Below are 22,948 nucleotides of genomic sequence, written 5' to 3'. Positions count from 1 at the left end.
GAAATTCCGCTGTGGAGGAGTAGTTGTCAAGGAGAAATGGTTTTGTGTTAGATTACTTGTTTCACTCCTTATCAGACATTTTATGTTATTCGGCGGATGATTACAAATTTTTGTTGCTGTATGTCGAACTCCTTTGTGAGGCATTCACAATTTTAATAAAACGTAATAAAGGTCGTTATTTCCTCTAGTGCAGTAGGTTTGAACATCACTGTACTTCTGAAATTGTGACTGATTATTTATGACGAATTTCATTAGCGAATATATGTATCGAGATGGTGCAGTTAAACTAACTCCTTGAAGCGGTACCCACATGACGACTGTGGACGAACACCACACACTATTCTTACTGCTCGCTTTTCCACAATCAGTACTTCATTTCTAAGTGGGGAGTTACCCCAGAAAATTATTCCATAAGACATAATTGAACGGAAGTATGCAAAATATGTAAGAAGGTTGATTTGTTTCCAAGACTAGAACTTATGCGAAGAAGTAGCTAAAATTAATTGTTTGAGAATCTTACTAATAAGCTCCTTCCTGTTCAAGTTTTCGTCAGTATATATATCCAAAAAGTTGGAGCATTGTATCCTAATTACTGACTGCTGTTAATTTGCTATATCAATACTGATACGATTCTGCTTGTACGGAACTGAATATAGCGTTTTCTTAAAATTTTGAGAGAGTCCATTTGAAGAGAACCGTTAAAAATTCTTGTCTTCTTTTGCTTTTTCTGTAATGGGATCTATCGTATCACCAGTATCGTCTGCAAAAAGTACCAGTTCTGTTTGTTGAATGCTAGAAGGAAACAGCGTGTCTCAAACGTTGCGGGTGGAATTGCGACAGGTGACAGTGGGTCCACGACCGACTACATTGAGAAACGGAATCAATGGCCGGAAATGTATATTTACTGTGTTATGGGCGTACATAGTGTACACCACGACGTAGCTCATAATAATTGTACAAAGCGACGATCTCCAGTCTCAACGCGTGCATGGCAACCGCGCGTGAAGTGCTGCCGCACTCTCTCCAAGATCCCTGGTGTCTGTTGTACCAGGAGGCAGACAGTCTGGACGCTAGCAAGCAGGTCTTCATCCGTTTCTGCGGGGATGTCATGCTCCAACGCCTTCAAGTAACCCCAGAGGAAGAAGTCCAGAGGCGTCAGATCCGGCGATCGCACTGGCCGTGAAACAGGACCCTCCGCGCTAACCAACGATGAGGGTACAAGTTGTTCAGGCTTTCGTGTACATTAACATCGAAGTTGGCTGGTGCACGGTCGTGTTGAAACCATAGCCACTCGCGAACAACAAGAGGTACAGTCTCCAAGAACTGTGACAGCACATCTCGCAGGAACACCAGGTGAAGTGGACCAGTCAAACGAGGAGGCGGCAAATAAGGTCCTATTACGTGATCTTGGTCAGTGCCCGCCCTTAGTGCGGGGTGGTCGAGCGGTTCTAGGCGCTACAGTCTGGAACCGCGCGGCCGCTACGGTAGCAGGTTCGAATCCTCCCTCGGGCATGGGTGTGTGTGATGTCCTTAGGTTAGTTAGCTTTAAGTAGATCTAAGTTCTAGAGGACTGATGACCTCAGAAGTTAAGTCCCATAGTGCTCAGAGCCACTTGAACCATTTAGTGCGGGGATTGTCCTCATTACAGACATGGCCGCTCGGTCGCAAAATATGTACTGGGAATGGTGGTCGTCACTTTGAACAGGGCCGTTCGTGGTAGCGGAGCGGTTCCAGGCGCTTCATTCTGGAACCGTGCGATCGCTACGGTCGCAGGTTCGAATCCTGCCTCGGGCGTGGATGTATGTGATGTCCTTGGTATTGTTTAAAAACAGTATTTGTTGAAATTTTAGTATTTTTTATTTTTCAACGACACGTTTCGCCTTATTTAGGCATCTTCAGGTTATCTTTTCTAGATGGACGCGAGTGGCACCAACATCTGCATAACGCGTTCCCGTTCACAGGAGCGAGTCCTTAGGTTAGTTAGCTTTAAGTAGATCTAAGTTCTAGGGGACTGAAGACCTCAGATTAAGTCCCATAGTGCTCAGAGCCATTTGAACCAATTGAACTTTGAACAGTTCGTACGAGCTATTTTGTTGTTATGCATTGTAAGCTGTATATGTCCGTAACACAATAAATATGCTTTTCCGACCGTTGGTTCTATATCTCTATAAAACTGATTGTTTCAATTTGATCCAAAAGGTTTGAGACACCTTGTATGAGGAATAAGGAGTGAACCCAAAACTGAACGCTATGGGGTTATCTATGTAATTTCTACCCGGCCATTAAAATTTTCTTCCTTTCCAACAATGTTTGAATTTTAAAGCATAACTTTTGCTCTCTGTTTGTTAAATATGATTCAAGGCAGTTGTGTGTAAGCTATCAGTTCCAAGAGAGTATGAGTGTAACAAGTTCTTTCTTTCTTATTCTGTTTTTCGTGCGCCATAGAAAAAAATTTCAGGAAAACTGTTTTAAGAGAGGGGTGGGAAGAGGGGTGCAGGATCACCTCGGTACGGCAGTGCGTGGTAGGAACAGCGAAGAAGCGGCGCCGGCGTGCCCGTCACCGGCAGTCTGGAAGGGGCGGGTGTGTCGCGCCCGCATGATGTCCGCAGAGATACGATAGCGGCAGCGGCAGCGGCAGAGGCAGGGCGGGGCAGCGCCGGCCACAAAGACAGCGGCCGGGGGGCGGCCTGCGCCGGACACGCCGCCCAAACTGGCGGCGCGAAACGAGGGCGCGTGTCTGGAGGCGCTCCACGGCTTGTCGGAGCGTTTCTCGTAAAGCGCGCCTTGCGACATTTTCAAAAATGTAGACACACCTCTGACGGCACGACTCCGCTGTCATCTGACGGCCGAATGTACCAACGTCGATTCAAAGTTAACAGCGGTAAAAGTCGGAATTTAACGCCGATCAACGTACAGCTCTGTGCACTCTCTATGAAAGTTATGGGGGGGGGGGGGGGGGGGGCAAACAGGCTGACTTCGAGAAGGAGAGGCACCACAGGGCATTTTAATTTTCACTGTCTATACTTTTACAAATAAATTCATAAAACTTTGTCAGCATGACCAGGAAGGTTTCAGGATTCACACTCATAGCAGTGGAAGTTCAAAAACACGAAAAAATAATATTTTTTAAATGTGAAATTTCCTGAGCTTACAAACCATACTTACAGGTGTATGAAACTCTAGAATTTATGTAATCTACGGAAAAATGAATGGACTGTTACGTTTTAAACTTCGTGTTTAGAGAAAACTCGAATTTTGTAGTTAATTATCTCAATTTTTTCCACAGTTTTTAACATATTTGGGAAATTCTAGAGTTTCATACACCTGTAAGTATGGTTTGTATGCTGTGCAAAATTCGTCGAAGAATTTCTCTTACTTATGAAGAAAAGTGTACCTAAAGCAACAAATGCAGTTAATACCAAGTGAAAAAATGATGAAATTTAACACGTAAAAAAAATTGTTTTGTTATGTTTTTGAACTTCCTGTGCTATGAGTGTGAATCCTGAATCCTTCCTGGTCATGCTAACAAAGTTTTATGAATTTATTTGTAAAAGTACAGACAGTGTAAATTAACATTTCCTGTGGTGCCTCTCCTGCTCCAAGTCGGCCTGTTTCACGTCCTACCCCCTTAAACGACGGTGTTCACCGCGCTTAAAACAGACCGAGGCTCACGCCCGGTTTTTCTCGAGATGTCCAGGGCTCTATAAGCGTGCGGTATTAAGAATGCGGCGCGTTTCGATGTACTGAGACTCACGGCACCGTATACCACACCCTATACTTGAGACGAGCCCAGAAAGTTAATTGGTGTAGGAATCAAACTTACCAGGAGTACAATTAAATTGCTTCGATGCACCTCTCACAAATTTTTAAGAAAATTTACTTCTAAGTTTTCTGACCACGTTTAATTCGCTGAAATAAGGTGGACTTTTTTTTCAACAAGCAGTGTGGTTCTGCGATAGCGTACATACTCCCTGCTTGGTGGTCGTTTCCAATTCCAAGTAGATTCAAATTTTTAAACAAAAGTGCGTGCCGGCCGCGGTTTTAGGCGCTTCAGTTCGGAACCGCGCGACCGCTACGGTCGCAGGTTCGAATCCTGCCTCGGGCATTGATGTGTCTGATGTCCTTAGGTTAGTTAGGTTTAAGTAGTTTTAAGTTCTACGGGACTGTTGACCTCAGATGTTAAGTTCCATAGCGCTCAGAGTCATTTGAACCATTTGAACCACAAGTGCGCGTACTGCAAACATTTACGGGAAGCTAAACACAGAAAGGATAGAAAAATAATTTATTTTTTCGTTTTTTTTTTAAATTATACATTCTTGACTAACAATCTTTTAGGAAATGTCGGTAATAATAAATTTAGTGTACAGTATGCAGTTCGAAATAAGAAGACTATTAGTCGTCTTAAGTACCATATATTTAATGAATTTTATATTTAAATGAGGTAGGTATTCGACATGAACGGAAAATAAAAGAAAAAAATAATGACCGAAACGAGACTCTGTACTTTTCTACCTTCATACTTTAGCCGCCGGTGTTTTATTTTCAGTAACTGATACATTTGCAACGACCGACTCGAGAAGCATATCCGTCTTGCACTTCGAAAAAAATGTTGTTATTCTTTTGTTTTCCATTTCACCAAACTAAACTTACGGCCTATTAGTGACGCATAAACGCATTTGATGTTGATGAAAGTGAGAGCACGTGACAATGACGTCAGTCATCAGAGCCTGTCCTGAAAAGTTACGTATGTAGGCTGCCGTGTGCAAATTCAAGTCTCTATTAATATTTTTGCATCTCCAATAGCTGGAGTTGACTTCGGTCAAATGCACCGTAGGCTGACGACGGCTTGCTGACCAGCGATTAACTTTGGTACACGCCAGAGACATTTTTAATGCGGCTTCCTTTTCACTCTGATGACGGGACCTTGGTTATCCTGCTTTTTGGTCGAGGCTGGTACACTCGACCATGAGTGTCAAAGCACACTATAGACTCGGACTATGTGCGGAATGCGCCAATAGGTTCAGCCATGTATGAAGTTGTGGCCTTTTACACGCAGAAAATAGCATACGAGCAGTTAGGTAGGCCTGCAACGCCAGTCACCACACGAGGAAACATGTCATTTCATTCTGGTTTCCTCCATATTTTGTAGTTGTGGACGTGACTGTATTCAGTACAATGAACAACAACCCCTTCGGGCACAAAAAAAATGTATTAAATCACATAATGAATTTTGCACATAAACGCCGCGCATAAAAACGCTATTTTTCCAGCGCTCATATCCCAAACTCTATTGCTGATAGGAAGGTACTATCAAGGGTTCTGGATAGCCCTAGGCCTAGGAACTATTTTTACACCCAATAGAAAGATCCTCTTACTGTAATTATCCGACAACAGAGGGCCAAAGTTTGAATATTATACACTTCCTCCTGCTTAGGGAAATGAGGAAAATCGGTTGGTTCTTTTTGCATTCGATGTGGTATACGGTGCGCCTTAAGGAGCTTATGGAGGCGCCATTTAGTTCTTGGGCGTTTCATGAGAAAACCCGAAAACCATTGTTTTTGGGCACCAAAAACCAGCCCAGGATTCCAAACGGCTATGCTCGACAAATGGCTCAACAACTTTGAAACTTTCCTTTATACCTTTATCCGTTCCCGAGATACAGACGTTCAAACTTACCCTACTTGTATATGTAAAATACGCACGTAAAATCCGGTATGCTGGCCGTTGTGCCTGAGCGGTTCTAGGCACTTCAGTCTGGAACCGCGCGACCGCTACGGTCGCAGGTTCGATTCCTGCCTCGGGCATGGATGTGTGTGATGTCCTTAGGTTAGTTAGGTTTAAGTAGTTCTAAGTTCTACGGGACTAATGACCTCAGATGTTAAGTCCCATAGTGCTCAGAGCCATTTGAACCAAAATCCGGTCTGAAGTAAAATCTAAATAATAAATAACCGCAGCAAACTGATCTAATTTTACTGATATGTTCTCTAGGCATTTCTAGAAGTCCATCTTCCCGTTTTCAAAAATCTTTATCCGAACGGCGGTCTTCAAGAACTCAAACAATGTTGAAGTTTTTTGATATCTTTATACTTATTTGTTTCAGAGATACAGAGGTTCGAAGTTACCCTAACTTGTAAACGTAAAATACGCACATAAAATATGTTGTGAGGCGAAAACGTAGTTTATAAAGTGACTAGAAAGGAGAAATATGCTGTCAGGTGTCTCCCTTATCACAAAAAGTGTTGTGGGAACCCATTTTAGTTGCAGTACTGAAGCACATGCAAAATTTCTGTGCTCATAAAATCCGGTCTGAAGTGTAAAATGATATTGTTTTGCGTTATTTCAATTTCACATAAGTAAGTTACGAAAACTTTGGTCACCTATAAAGTTCTTTACATATGAGTGATATGCCCCGCTGCAGCAGGGAAAAGAAGGGAGCCAGCGGAAGCGTTCGAAGGCCACAATCTTTGCGAGAAATTTTGAAAGGTGCTGAGGAAGGTGAAATGGGCCAGCTGATGCCTCAGTCTTCAGTCCGTCTTTTAATAACTGCTGTTTGTCTAAGTAATACGAATGGTTCGTACCCCTTGTGAGAATATTAGATGTTAAATTCCGAAATTCTCGAGTCAAACAACGGAAAATAAGATGAAGAACTTACCAAAAGATACAGGAAGAACATTTTAACGCCATAATGTCAAACAACGTTGGTTGATTAGTTCCGTAACTGTACATGACCTCAATCAATGCGCACACTTGTTTTTACGCTTAAGAGATACAATATACTATGAGACGACTGGAGGGCTACATCTACATGTGCACCACTGTCACTTGCCATTTACGTGTTCCAGTAGCGTACGGTTCGCGTGAAAAGCGACTGTTGGTAAACCTCCGTGTGGGCTCAAATGCCTCTAATTTTATCTTCCTGGTCTTTCCGGGAGATATACTTAGGAGGAAGCAATATATTGGCTGACTGTTCTATGAATCCACACTCTCGGAATTTTAACAGTAGACCAGCCCGAATGTGATTTTTAAGTGATTTCCCGCACGGCTCCTGGTAAATACCGGACTAGTCCCCACTCCCGTACAACATTACATCCAGCCAGTTGGGGTACACATATTCGGTCGTGGGGGAAGTGGGGTGGTGACAGGAGAGCATCGAGTCACCCTTTAAACTCACCATGCCAAATCCGTTCATAGCCGTGGCAACGCTGCTCCGATGCGGGACAAAGGCAAAAGAAACAGCAGCCAAGAGAAGGGAAAAACTATTCTCTTTCGTCAGCAATGTTTCAAGAGCATTTTGAAGAGTATAAATCCCTTATAACACAATATCTGTCAAGTGATTCCTTTTCAAATACCTGAATAAGAATAGTTAACCACCAAACTGGATCCGAAGGAGAGGGAGGAAGTTCAGGGTTAACGACTTGTCGATGGTGAGGCCGTTAAAGACGTAGCACGATTTCTAACTGGACAAGAATGTGGAAGGAATTCGGACAAGGTCTGCTAAAAGCAACAGTCCTGCTGCTCACCTTAATCGGTTTAGAAACGGCTCAGAAAAGAAACACGTTCCTGCCGAAAGCGTGTCCAATACCTTTAGCACTGCGTTACCGACTCGCTAATCTGGAAAACCTCTTATCTGAGTTAGAAATCAGTTGCGATACGTTTTCTCTACGTTGAGGAGACCAGGAACAAAAAAAGTGAACCACCTTGAAGTATGGGATTATTGTAAGTGGTCAAAACTCAAGCAGAAAGCGACCGGGGCAATGCAGGGATTAGGGCACTACACAATTGTTCGGAAGGAGCGGGCCCCAAAACTCTGTCCAGGCATTCGGATGTAGGCTATCTGTCGTTTCTCTAAACCACGGGAGACGAATATCACGGTGATTTCTAATGAATTAACGCATTTGAAACCAAAAATTACTATTTCTTGTTTTTTTCTTTGTTATTTTCTCGACTGTGTAAATAATTCTTTTGTACTGATGTATATGTATGGCCAAGAGAAGTCTACTAGTATCAAGCATAGGCCTAAATTTGAGGAAGGAATTTCTGAGGTTCAAATGGTTCAAATGGCTCTAAGCACTATGAGACTTAACATCTGAGGCCATCAGTCCCTAGACTTAGAAATACTTAAACCTAACTAACCTAAGGACATCACACACATCCATGGCCGAGGCAGGATTCGAACCTGCGACTGTAGCAGCCGCGTGGTTCCGGACTGAAGGGCCTAGAACCGCTCGGCCACCGCGGCCGGCAAGGAACTTCAGAGAATGTATGTCTGGAGCAAAGCATTGTACGGGAATGAAACATGTACTGTGGGACAATCAGAAAAGATGAGAATCGAAGTATTTGAGATACGATACTATAGAAGAATGTTGAAAATTAGATGGACGGATAAGATATGAAATGAGGAGGTTCTCTGGAGAATCGGTGAAGAAAGGAATATATGTAAAACACTGACAAGAAGAAGAGACAGGATGATGGGATATCTATTAAGACATCAGCAAATAACTTCCATGGTACTAGAGTGAGCTGTAGAGAGTAAAAACTGTAGAGGAAGATAGATATTTGAATATATACAGTAAATAAGATTGTTAGGAGTAGGTGGCCATCCAAAGGCCCTTGCAAACAGAAGAAAATGAATTCGATGGACCTACTCCGACTGGCTTGCGCGGTTGATTTACGGAGCTGTTCAATAAAGAATAATCATAATTTTTATGGTCATAATTTCTCGCACTAAAATTTAATCTTATGATATTCTGTTAGCTTAATGTGTAATTTCATTGTTCCTAGTTCCCACCTGTGAGAGGTAGGCAAGGTCAGACATTTTCAGTATCGCCCACCGCTGCAATGGAGGTAACAAGCGAGGAACAATATGCGGCTTTGAAATTCTGCTTTCGTGTCAACTAATCTTCAACTGAGGCCTATACAATGTTACAGGAGGCCTACGGAGAGTGTGTTCTTCTCTACAGCACAGGTCGAAGGTGGTTTAGAATGTTTAAAGAGGTGTGACAATCAATTTCAAACGAAGGTGGACTGGTGCTCCAGTTACTACTCTTACGGAAGAAAACAATAACTAATGTAAACCATGTGGAGAGATGGTCATCGAATGCCAGTGGATTGTTGCCGAGAGTTATCATCCGACTTACTCTAACCAATATGACGACAATTTGAGAGGGACTTAGTTTAGCCTCTTTCGTATGTAAAGGGCGGCCCCAATGGAAGAGTTGGTTACATAATGGTAACAAAGCTATGCTGTTTTTCAGGGACTGTACAAAAATATGGAAACACCACGAGAAATGTGTGCTTGAACATAAACGCAGATGCTAGGCAAGCCTATAGGTTGCGCTGTTGTATTTCACCACAAACATACCTGTACAATGTCCTCACTACATGGCAAATGTCATTCGTGGTCAAAACAATGTATTGTGTAGTTGTAAATGCATTATGTCGGAGCTAAATGAATTCTAACGGTGGAAACTGGACGATGCTCTTATGGCGGGTGCTTCTGCAACTTAGAGATCCTAAGCGCGCAGGGAAAGCGGAAAAACATCATCCATTAAGTGACAGCGTGGACCAAGGTCTGTACGGAGTGATCGTCGCGGACGGTCATTGAAGAGAATTGTGACGAACAATAAGAAAACGACAGCTGCAAAAGTCAGTGCACAACTGAATGTTGCACTCGCAACCGTGTTAGCACTAAAAGAACACAAAGGAAACACCATAAGATGGGAATTGTAGGCCAGATCGAATTCCAACAGCACCCATGAGTGATACAAATCCCCAAAGAAGGAAGACGTAGTACTGAAGCCATAAATCCTGGACGATGGCGCACTGGAACAAAATGATTTGGCCATATGAGTCTTGTTTCACCCTGTTTCCCACCTCTGCTTAGTTTATGTCCCAAGAGGGAACCTGACGAGGATTCGGCGATGATCTGGGCTGACAAATCGTGGTATTGCATGAACTGCATAGTTATTCTGCAAGGTCGAATTACTGCCAAGTATATGTGACCATTTTGTGTGATCAGCTCCAGTCCATGGTGGAATGTTTGTTCCCCACTGGTGGTCTTGTGTTACAAGACGACACAGATCGCATTGACCAGGACTGGTTTTGTGAGGATGTGGAGGAACTATCGCATGTCCTCTGGCGAACACAGTCACCAAGTCTCAATACCACTGAGCCTTTATGGTCTACTTTCGAGAGAAGACAGCATTAGATCAACTTGCCACTATTTTGCAGACATAAAGTCAGTGGACAACTGAATGTTGCACTCGCAACCCTGCTAGCACTAAAAAAAAACACGAAGGGAGCTCCATAAGAAGGAAATTGTAGGGCGAGAACCATACACGATCTATATTTAACCAATGCGAGACGGCTGGAAGCTGTTTTGAACACCAACGGTTTTCGTACACCATGTTAGGTACTGTAATGTGTTGTGCTTGTTTTATTTCCGTATTTTGTCTACCAGCTTTATCTGCAATTTTATAATCATTGTCGGTCATTATCCGCGTGTCATTCTTTCCTGGGGTTAGATCCTTTACATATTTATAATTGCAACAGAGTGTCATTGAGTTAACGAAACACAATGAAGCGCCAAAGAAACTGGTATAAGCATGGATATTCAAATACAGAGGCACACTATGTGATCAAAAGGATCCGGACAACCCCATAACATACGTTTTTCATATTAGGACCATTTTGCTTCCACCTACTGCCAGGTACTCCATATCAGCGACCTCAGTAGTCATTAGACTTCGTGAGAGAGCAGAATGGGGCGCTCCGCGGAGCTCACGGACTTCGAACGAAGTCAGGTGATTGGGTGTCACTTGTATGATACATCTGTACGCGAGATTTCCACAGTCCTAAACTTCCCTAGGTCCACTGTTTCCTGTGTGATAGTGAAGTGGAAACGTGAAGGGACACGTACAGCACAAAAGAGTACAGGCAGACCTCGTCTGTTGACTGACAGAGACCGCTGACAGTTGAAGAGGGTGGTAGTGTGTAATAGGTAGATGTCTGTCCAGACCATCACACAGGAATGCCAAACTGCTTCAGGATCCACTGCAAGTGCTGTGACACTGAGGCGGGAGGTAAGAAAATTTGGATTTCATGGTCGAGCGGCTGCTCATAAACCACACGTCACGCTGGTAAATGGCAAACGACGCATTGCTTGGTGTAAGGAACATAAACATTGGACGATTGAACAGTGTAAACATTGTGTGGAGTGATGCATAATGGTACACAATGTGGCGATCCGATGGCAGGGTGTGGTTATGGCAAATGCCCAGTGCACGTCATCTGCCAACGTGTGTAGTGCAACAGTAAAAATCGGAGGCGGTGGTGTTATGATGTGGTCGTAGTTTTCATGGAGTGGGCTTGCGCCCCTTGTTGTTTTGCGTGGCACTATCACATCACTGGCCTACATTGATGTTTTAAGCACCTTCTTGATTCCCACTGTTGAAGAGCAATTCGGGGATGGCGATTACATCTTTCACACGATCGAGCACCTGTTCATAATGCGCGGCCCTTTGACGGAGTGCTTACACGACAATAACGTCCCTGTAATGGACTGGCATGCACAGAGTCTTGACCTCAAGCCTATAGAACATCTTTCGGGTGTTTTGGAGCGCCGACTTCGTGCCAGGGCTCATCGACAGACATCGATACCTCTCCTCAGTGCAGCACTCCGTGTAGAATGGGCTGCCATTCCCCAAGAAACCTCCCAGCACCTGATTGAACGTATGCCTGCGAGAGTGGAAGCTGTCATCAAGGCTAAGGATGGGCCAACACCATATTGAATTCCAGCATTACCAATGGAGGGCGCCACGAACTTGTAAGTCATTTTCAGCCAGGTGTCCGGATACTTTCGATCACATAGTGTATGTAAACATGCAGAATATGGCGCTGCGGTCGGCAACGCCTATATAATACAACGTCTGGTGCAGTTGTTTGATCGGTTACTGCTGGTTTAATGGCAGGTTATCAAGATTTAAGTGAGTTTGAACGTGGTGTTGTAGTCCGCGCACGAGCAATGGGACACAGCATCTCCGAGGCAACGATGAAGTGCGGATTTTTCCGTACGACCATTTCACGAGTGTAACGTGAATTTCAGGAATCCGGTAAAACTTCAGATCTCCGACATCGCTGCTGCAGGAGAAAGATCCTGCAAGAACGGGACCAACGACGACTGAAGAGACAGAGGTGCAACCCTCCCGCAAATTGCTGCAGACTTCAATGCTGGGTCATCAACAAGTGTCAGCGTGCAAACCATTCAACGAAACATCATCGATATTGGCTTTCGGAGCCGAAGGCTCACTCCTGTAACCTTGATGACTGCACGACACAAAGCTTTACGCCTCGCCTGGGTCCGTCATCACCGACACTGGACTGTTGACGACTGGACACAGGTTGCCTGGTCGGAAGAGTTTCGGTTCAAATTGTATCGAGTGGATGGACGTTTACGGGTATGGAGACCACCTTATGGATCGGTGGACCCTGCATGTCAGCAGGGGACTGTTCAAGCTGGTTGAGGCTCTGTAACAGTGTGGGGCGTGTGCAGATTGATTTGGGACCCCTGATACGTCTAGATACGACTCTAACAGGTGACACGTACGTAAGCATCCTGCCTGATCACCTGTATCCATTAATGTCCATTGCGCATTCCGACGGACTTGGGCAATTCTAGCAGGGCTATGCGATACTCCACACCTCCAGGAACACTGTTCCGAGTTTAAACACTTCCGCTCGCCACCAAACTCCCCAGAAATGCACGTTATTGAGCATATCTGGGATGCCTTACAACTGCTGTTCAGGAGACACCTCTACCCTCTGTACTATTACGAATTTATGGACGGCCCTGCAGGATTCATGATGTCACTTTCCTCCAGCACTACTTCAGACATTAGTCGAGTCTATGCCACGTCGTATCGCGGCACTTCTGCGCGGTCGCGGGGGCCCTACACGATATTAGACAGGTGTACCAGTTTCATTGGCTCTTTAGTGTAACACGCCTATATGACCCTCTAAACGTATTTGCAATAGTAAAATCATATTTCTTGTTCATTCAAATGAATCAACAGTTAAAATCATTAATTCCAAAAGTAATCAGTAAGTTACATTTAAATTGAATTAAATAGCTATATGGGTATCAACCTGGTACGAATTTGCTCATACTTTCCAACTTTTATGAATGTGTCTTTTGATTTTTTGGACATTTCTATTAACGGACTAACCTAGCACGTCCCCATCACACCCAGACTCTCAACTTATCCACACACTAGTGTCATAGTGCCCCTTGCCAATTATCTTCATTACTCGCGGCATTTTTCGGATTTTTGTAGGATTTCATGTGTGGTGTGCATCCACACTGAAGCAATCAGTTGGTCGTCCTCGCCTTAATTATGCATGTGGTGTCTGTCTTTCGAACATGTCCGAAGAGTTTAAGTGTGGTGTGCATCTACACTGAAGCGATCAATTGGTTGTCCTCGACTTAATTATATATGCAGTGTCTGTTTTTTTTTTGTTTTTTTTTGACATTTCGAAAGAATAGACATCGCATATATAATTAAGGCAAGGACGACCAGTTGATCACTTCAACGCGGATGCACACTATGCCCAAACTCTTATGGGAATTGACGAAATGTCACGAGCAGTGAGTATAGTGGGCAAGGATCAGTACATCAGTAGTGTGTAGATAAGTTGAGAAACTAGGTTTGAGGAAGGCGTGCTAGGGTAGTCCGTGCGGTTGGGATGACCACTGTGTCAGAATGGCGAAGAGGTCAGCGCATCTGCCTAGTCAGCAAGAGACATGGATTCGAATCCTGATCCGGCACAAATTTTTCAACTTTCTCCATTGATTTAAACAACGCCCACTGGCAGCTAATGTCATTAATCCCTTTTTGTCTTTTTTTCTTTTGATCTGTAATTTGACTCTATCGACCTCGGGCTTTGAATGAAGTATTTCGTCACTTGAATCATCTTTCTGAGAGCAAAATTACGTTATGGATTACTCAGAAATTTTATTTGAGTAGTTTTGGACAGTTTAGATAGTACTACCCTGTGCCAGTAAGCGTAATGCTTTTGCTACATTTGAAATATTATTAGGTATGTGCTTTTTGAGCCACAATAATTATGTATGGAAAGTAAGTCAAACATATCGTCCCTCGCTAAGAGCATTGCGCAACAAGATAGGGCATTGTCAGAAGAGACTATATATTCTGAGTTTCCGGCAGACAGTTCTGCTGCGGTAATGATAGGGTGCATCACATCGTGTTATTCAAATGACGCGACAGGTGGAAACAAATCATAAAGGTAAAGTACGTGCAAAATACGGTTTTTGTGGGCAATAAGTCTATATTGCACATAGATTAACCGTGAAACTCTGGCTGCATTTGGGCCAAATGCAGTTTTGCGTCCAGTCGTAGCGAAATAGCTTAAACAATTTGACGAAGGCTGCCCAGACGCGATGCTGATAGCGAAGTCCAGATCTTGTACCAAGCGATTTCCATACTTTCGGCAAGCTGGAAGAATATCCGGGGAGAAAGAGATTTTCTAACTATGAGGAGGTCTAAACAGCTGTTCTCGTGTGGCATCGTGACCGTGCAGCGCATTTCTATCTTGGAGGAACTAAACGATTGGTAGAACGTTCCAACCGTTCTCTGCAGAGACTTGGTGACTGTGTTCAAAATAGTGTCATATATCTGTTGGTTTGAAGGTTTCCAATCCATTCCACCGCTGTGGCAGTGGTTTTCATAAAATCATTCCACGTGCCTTTATAGAATCGTAGGATGCATTCCTCTTATATGCTTGACACAGTGTTTCAGTGCATCACAGTCATAACTCGGAGACTCCTCAGTACTCCACTTATAGAGTGAGACAGAGCAACGTCCACATCCAATGCGGATTCTATTTAATGTGGCCCACAGTTTCCTGTCAAGTTCGACATCCAACAACCACAATCTCATAATTACTTTTCTCGAACCACACCTTTCATTGATACTTTCTGATGTGTTGGCAGTACCTGTGTCAGATATCTCTTGCTTTGGCGTTACTTGTAACTAGCTGTTCAGCGTACAACACTGGCTGATGTCTCAAACAAAATCTATGTCTTCGTAAGAGAGGTATGTCGTGATGACGATCAATTCCAATTACAAAATGATCTAGAGAGAATTTCTGTATGGTGCGAAAAGTGGCAATTGGCACTAAACAAAGAAAAGTGCGACGTCATCCACATGGGTAGTAAAAGAAATCCGATAAATTTTGGGTATACGATAAATCGCACAAATCTAAGGGCTGTCAACTCGACTAAATACCTAGAAATTACAAGTACGAGCAACTTAAATTGGAAAGACCACATAGATAATATTGTTGAGAAGGCGAAACAAAGACTGCGCATTGTTGGCAGAACACTCAGAAGATGCGACAGACCCACTAAAGGGACATCCTACATTACATTTGTCCGTCCACTGCTGGAATATTGCTTTCTCTTCCGAACGCGAAAATATTTTGTTGACACCCACCTACATAGGGAGAAATGATCATCATAATAAAATAAGAGAAATCAGAGCTCGAACGGAAAAAATTAGGTGTCCCATTTTCCCACGGGCCATTCGAGATTGTAATGGTAGAGAAGTAGTATGAAACGAAACATTGTCTCGAAATTTGCTAGAAAATCCGAAGAAATTCTGGTCGTGTGTAAAGTACACAAGCCGCAAGACGCAGTCAATACCTTCGCTGCGCAGTGCCGATGGTACTGTTACCGACGACTGTGCCACTAAAGCGGAGTTATTGAGCGCAGTTTTACGAAATTCCTTCACCAGGGAAGACGAATGAAATATTCCAGAATTTGAAACACGAACAGGTGCTAGCATGAGTTTCTTAGAAGTAGATACCTTAGGGGGTTCGAAGCAACTCAAATCGTTTGATACGCGCAAGTCTTCAGGTCCAGATTGTATACCGATTAGGTTCCTTTCAGATTACGCTGATACAATAGCTCCCTACTTAGCAATCATATACAACCGCTCGCTCACCGATAGATCTGTACCTACAGATTGGAAAATAGCGCAGGTCGCACCAGTGTTTAAGAAGGGTAGTAGGAGTAATCCATCGAACTACAGACCTATATCATTGACGTCGGTTTGCAGTAGAGTTTTGGAGCATATATTGTATTCAAACATTATGAATCACCTCGAAGGGAACGATCTATTGATACGTAATCAGCATGGTTTCAGAAAACATCGTTCTTGTGCAACATAGCTAGCTCTTTATTCGAACGAAGTAATGGCCGCTATCGACAGGGGATCTCAAGTTGATTCCGTATTTCTAGATTTCCGGAAAGATTTTGACACCGTTCCTCACAAGCGACTTCTAATCAAGCTGCGGGCCTATGGGGTATCGTATCAGTTGTGCGACTGGATTCGTGATTTCCTGTCAGGAAGGTCGTAGTTCGTAGTAATAGACGGCAAATCATCGAGTAAAACTGAAGTGATATCAGGTGTTCCACAGGGAAGCGTACTGGGACCTCTGCTGTTCCTGATCTGTATAAATAACCTGAGTGACAATCTGAGCAGTTCTCTTAGGTTGTTCGCAGATGATGCTGTAATTTACCGTCTAGTAAGGTCATCCGAAGACCAGTATCAGTTGCAAAGCGATTTAGAAAAGATTGCCGTGTGGTGTGGCAGGTGGCAGTTGACGCTAAATAACGAAAAGAGTGAGGTGATCCACATGAGTTCCAAAATAAATCCGTTGGAATTCGATTACTCGATAAATAGTACAATTCTCAAGGCTGTCAATTCAACTAAGTACCTGGGTGTTAAAATTACGAACAACTTCAGTTGGAAAGACCACATAGATAATATTGTGGGGAAGGCGAGCCAAAGGTTGCGTTTCATTGGCAGGACTCTTAGAAGATGCAACAAGTCCACTAAAGAGACAGCTTACACTACACTCTTTCGTCCTCTGTTAGAATATTGCTGCGCGGTGTGGGATCCTTACCAGGTGGGATTGACGGAGGACATCGAAAGGGTGCAAAAAAGGGCAGCTCGTTTTGTATTATCACGTAATATGGGAGAGAGTGTGGCAGATATGATACGCGAGTAGGGATGGAAGTCATTAAAGCAAAGACGTTTTTCGTCGCCGCGAGATCTATTTACGAAATTTCAGTCACCAACATTCTCTTCCGAATCCGAAAATATTTTGTTGAGCCCAATCTACGTAAGTAGGAATGATCATCAAAATAAAATAAGAGAAATCAGAGTACGAACAGAAAGGTTTAGGTGTTCGTTTTTCCCGCGCTCTGTTCGGGAGTGGAATGGTAGAGAGATAGTATGATTGTGGTTCGATGAACCCTCTGCCAAGCACTTAAATGTGAATTGCAGAGTAATCATGTAGATGTAGATGTAGAAAATGGTTCGATTAACCCTCTGCCAGGCACTAAAGTGTGAACTGCAGAGCAACCATATAGATGTAGATGTAGATGAATGATTAGTTCCTTGTTCTCTTGTATACTGTGGTGATCTCTAAGCAGGATCTCAGTTCTGTGAATCTGTGGTGGGTAAATACTGCTTAGCAGGGGAAGCCGGTAGTCAGGAGTTGGACTGATTGCACCAGTAATCAAGCGCATCGTGTTGTTGAGATGCGCATAGATGAAGCCTGTATGACAACTATTACACCATACTGAAGCACAATACTCTGCAGCCGAAAAACCTTGTGGAAGAGCAGGTGTACGCAAAGTCTCCATTGAAGCCTTCCAGATTGTGCCAAACAGCTTCTGAATGATGTTGTTGCGAGTTTTTATCTTGACTGATATGGTCTCCAGGTATTTTTTATAAGACAGAGTGCGGTCGAGTATGATGCTACCGCACTTGGGGTACTTGCTGTGACGGAGAATATTGCCATCAAATTGCACCTTGAGCTCATTGCTAGCTTGTTTGTTGTTAAGGTTAAACGCACCAGCCTCGCTCTTACTGGTACTGGACATCAGTCTCCATTTTTTGGAATAATATTTAACGGCCTCTAAGTCCTCCGTTAATGTTTCTTCTGACTGATCAAGTTCTTTTGAGTGACAAGCCAGAGCGATATCGTATGTATATTTATTAATTTATTTATTCTGCACATTTACAGCATATTATCTGAAAAGCTAAAACAGGCCATGCAAATCACATATCCTTGGATAGTAATAAATTATGTAGTAACTATTTATTTCTGCTACTTAATTTTTAAAATACTACGACTACTTCTACTGCTAAAAGACTTCTATAAAACCCTTAACCAGTTACCTAACTACTAATGCTACTATATGCACTACAGAATTAGTTCTCTGCTTGTTCATTTTATTTTGGTGGTTTTAACTTGTAGATGGTTGTTTCCGCTACTGAATCCGCCCTCATACTGCCCTGGTCAACAGCCACTGTCTCCTGGATTCCCTGGGCGTAGAGCAGCACGTCAGCAGCATTTCCACTATAGCAAGGAATTCCACACATCAGGTCTTTGTCTGTTTCCTCTATATGATGTGCAAAGTTACGACGTTCATCCAGAAATACCTCTAGATATATCGTTACTGCGCTTCTCCTAATCGTTACATCATTTAATTTTATTTTAGGGTTTCTTATTAGGTTCGCTTTCAGCTGGAGGTACGTTGTTTTGCTAAGTTCTAGTGGCAATTTAACACTTCGACACCAACCCTCAAGTTCGTGTAGCGGCGCATTACATTCGTCTGGATTCACCACTTACAACGAACAGCACGTCTTCCGCAAATGCTACCAGTACGCTTATGTTACGTCTGTCATGTAACTTCTATGGTATGGGCTTCAGTGCTACCACCCAGAACTCTGTATAGTGTTGCAGAACTTTTTAACAAACATTTTATAACTGTTACTGAAAAGATGGAGTTGTCAGGTTCTGTAGATGCTGCTATTACCTCAGACCAGACATTTCAAGTAACTTCCATAATATGAAATTGACCCTCACTACCCCAGCAGAAATGATGTCCATCACAAAATCTTTAAAATCAAAAACATCTAGTGGGTATGATGAAATATCTACAAAGCTAATTAAAGAATGTGATTCTGAGTTCAGTAACATATTAAACTATCTGTGTAATCATTTATCAGTGGAATATTTCCTGAATGGTTAAAATATACTGAAGTTAAGCCACTGTTTAAGAAGGGAGATAAAGAAATAGCAACAAATTTCCGTCCAATTTCACTTTTGCCAGCATTCTCAAAAATTTTAGAAAAAGTAATGTACAATCAGCTTTGTAACCATTTATCTCAAAGAACATACTGTCAAAGTCACAGTTCGGATTTCTAAAGGGTTCTGATATTGAGAAGGTCATCTACACTTACAGTGAAAATGTGCTAAATTCTTAGATAAAAAGTTGCAGGCAACTGGTATATTTTGTGATCTGTCAAAGACATTTGACTGTGTAAATCACAATACCCTTTTAAGGAAATTAGAATATTATAGTGTAACAGGAAATGCTGCAAAATGGTTCAAATCCTATATCTCTGGCAGGAAACAAAGGGTGTTACTAGGAAAGAGGCATGTATCAAGCTATCAGGCATCATTCAACTGGGGAATAATTACATGAGGGGTCCACAAGGTTCCTTTTTAGGGCCCTTACTTTTTGTTATGTATATCAACAACCTTTCATCAGTAACAGTACCAGATGTCAAGTTCGTTTTCTTTGCCAATGATACAAATATTGCAATAAATAGCAAATCAAGTGTAGTCTTAGAAAAATAAGCTAATAAAATATTTGTGGACATTAATCACTGGTTCCTAGCCAATTCTTTGTCACCAAACTTTGAAAAAACAAACTACATGAAGTTCAGAACTTGTAAGGGGTGTCCCACGAGTATGTGCCTAACATACGAAGACAAGCAGATAGAAGAAGTGGACAGTGTTAAATTCTTGGGATTACAGCTTGATAATAAATTCAACTGGGAAAAGCACACCACAGAACTGCTGAAGCGTCTTAACAAATCTCTATTTGCAATGCGAATTGTGTCAGACATAGGGGATATAAAAATGAAAAAACTGGCATACTATGCTTACTTTCATTCCATAATGTCATATGAGATTATTTTTTGGGGTAATTCATCAAGCCAAGCTAAAGTTTTCCGGGCACAAAAACGTGCAGTAAGAGTTATATGTGATGTGAACTCCAGAACATCCTGCAGAAGCCCGTTTAAGCAACTAGGGATACTAACTACTGCTTCCCAATATATCACTTTTCCAAACCAACAGCTCATTTCATGAAATCAGTACTAGAAATAAGAATAATCTTCACAAGGATTTAAAGGAACTTAGTCTTGTCCAAAAAGGTGTGCATTATCAGGAACACACGTGTGTTCATTGTAAATAAGTATTATAGTAGTTGTATTACACTTTTATTAACTTATAAATAAATAAAAAACGTTTTTTATTTTGAATTCAGTGCATTAGTATTTGTAAAATGATCCTTTCATACAGTGTTCAATAAAAAATGACGATCGTTCCACTTGGGACCTGTGGAATGGTACATTAGCTTATTTGTTTGAGTTGTAAATATTTGTCATGTATTGTTGTTTTTCTGACACGTTCTACATCCTGAAGGACCTCCTCACTATGGATCAATTGGAATGAAAGTAAATCTAATCTAATCTAATCTGTAACCCACACTGATCCCTGTGGACAACCTTTTGTTGTTGTATCCGTTATTTTCTTTCCTGGGCATGTTAAAGAAAAATATCGCACGTGGCAATAATCTCTCAGGCACCAGTACAGCGCTTCTGGTCCCTCCAAATCCCTAAGGCGACATAGGAAAGATGACCACCACAGGTTATCGAAAGCGACATCAATATCAATCATTATCACTAGAGTGTACATAGAATGTGTATCTGTTGCTAGTGAAATTTCCATATTAATTGCGTCTTCAGTTGGATTGCCTCTTCTAAACCGTCCAGGTGAGATATCATCCCAGGTGGCAGTATGTGAACTTGTAATCTTTCACTTAATGGTCTTTCAAATATCTTGCTGACAAAGTTCAAAAGACATATTGGTCTGTAGGATTTAGGTATCACTGGATCTTTATCTTGCCCTTCACTAATTATTAACACTTCAGCATTCTTCCACAGTGCAGGTACCTTTCCTTGCAAGAGTCACTCATTGTACAGTTCGCACAAGTAACTATCTAATTGGGCCCAAAGAGCTTGTATTACTTCGGCGGAGATCCCGTCCTGTCCTTGAGACTTTTTCTTTTTCAGTCTTAAAATTATTTGCCTAATGTGTTCTTGTTCGAAGTAGTACACACGTTTATTGTTTCTATAGTCTTCCCAAAACATTTTTCGTAACCTACGCCGATCATTTGTCTCGCCCTTTTCTCCTTCGCCAGGAAATAGTGTTTGTATTAGCAGGACATCTGACTATTCCTAATTTTCTGTTGCCATCCCATCATTCCTTTTGAGCGTGGATAAGACTATTGGTCATCGTATTTTCTCGCAGACTGTTTTAGATGGTACATACTAGGAATTGAGTTCTAAGTTAGCCTCCGCGAATTGCTTCCATCGTTCCATTTTTGTTTTCCATAACGCTTCCTTAAAACGTTGTTTAAAATATCTGTATCTATGCAGCCTTCAGACTCTTTTCTTCTTGGGTCATGCTGTTCCGGTATTGCTTCCTGGTTCTTCCTGTTTCACATCTTAATTTCTGCAGCGTCTCGGTCCAGATGTAAGGTACTCTTTTAGAATGACCTCTGCTGACAAGTATCGATGCCTCCATTGCTTTATGTGTAGCCACTGTCAGTTCTTGCCCTTTAATATCTACATTATCACCCAGAAATGGACTTCCCGAAAACTGAAACACGCTACTTAATTCTTGCCAGTTAGCATCCTCGTGTTATATTTGGGCCTTATTCGCAGGTTTCTTGGGATGTCTTGGATTTCCCTTCCAGTGATGGTATAGTGTATGATATGGTGGTCATTTGATATCATTCCACTCTCTGCCTTCCAGTCTTTAACATGGCGCATAGCAGAATTTCCATGAAGATGTTTTTGGAACGTCAGAAATACGAAGACTGAACAGGAGAGGTGTGAGAAATGAACCCAGTGATAGGCCATTATTTAGTTTTTTTGTGAGCTTCTATTTCCATCCAAACAAACCTGAAACTATCGATTACTTATCATGTTATTAATAAAAGATGTTGTAGTCCAGCATTTAATTATTTTCAGTAATTTGAAAATCACCCCTTCCCTCAAAGTATGCTGCCATAATCTCGATAAAGACCGCGGATGTTTTTAGTTTCTCCAGGATACTGGCGTCTGTGAATGTTGTCAGAGCTAGCACCTCGACGTAGCAGTTTTAGTGAGGCATAAAACAAGCTTGTTCTATTGGAATGTGTTCTAATCCTATGGTAAATAAGTCTATCCAAGAGTGTGTAAGTTCAACTGAGCAGGGAAATTTTCCGAACGTTCTGGGGGAGATCCGGTGGTTTGTTAGGTTTTAATATTGCCACAATTTGTGTAACTTATATTTTGAAGTCCCTGTAGGGTTTTAGTATAGTTTTAACTATGTCATGTTCTGTAGATCATTTTCCCGATTATTTTATCTATATGATGTGGAGTAAGTCAGATTACAAAATATTTATACACACATGAATAGTGCTAATATTAATATCACTAAAATTTTTAGTTCTACACATGCAACAACATTTAGAGGTACTTTTTTGCCCTTTATGAAACAGAAAGTCGCCCATGGAGTAGAAAGAGTTGTCCAAAAGAAATGATTTTAAGCTAGATTTAAAACTTGATCTGCTATCTGCCAGACACTTTATGTTGTTGGGCAAAAGATCAAGGATTTTTGTTGCCGAATAATGCACTCCTTTTTGAGCAACTGACAGCTTCAATAACAGATAGGAAAGATCATTTATCCCTGTAGTGTTGTACGTATGAACATCACTGTTCTTCGCGAATTGAGATGG

This window comes from Schistocerca piceifrons, chromosome 1 (genome assembly GCF_021461385.2).
Source record: "Schistocerca piceifrons isolate TAMUIC-IGC-003096 chromosome 1, iqSchPice1.1, whole genome shotgun sequence".
Classification (NCBI taxonomy): Eukaryota; Metazoa; Arthropoda; class Insecta; order Orthoptera; family Acrididae; genus Schistocerca; species Schistocerca piceifrons.
The sequence above is the reverse complement of the archived record's forward strand: the minus strand, read 5'-3'. Positions refer to the sequence as shown.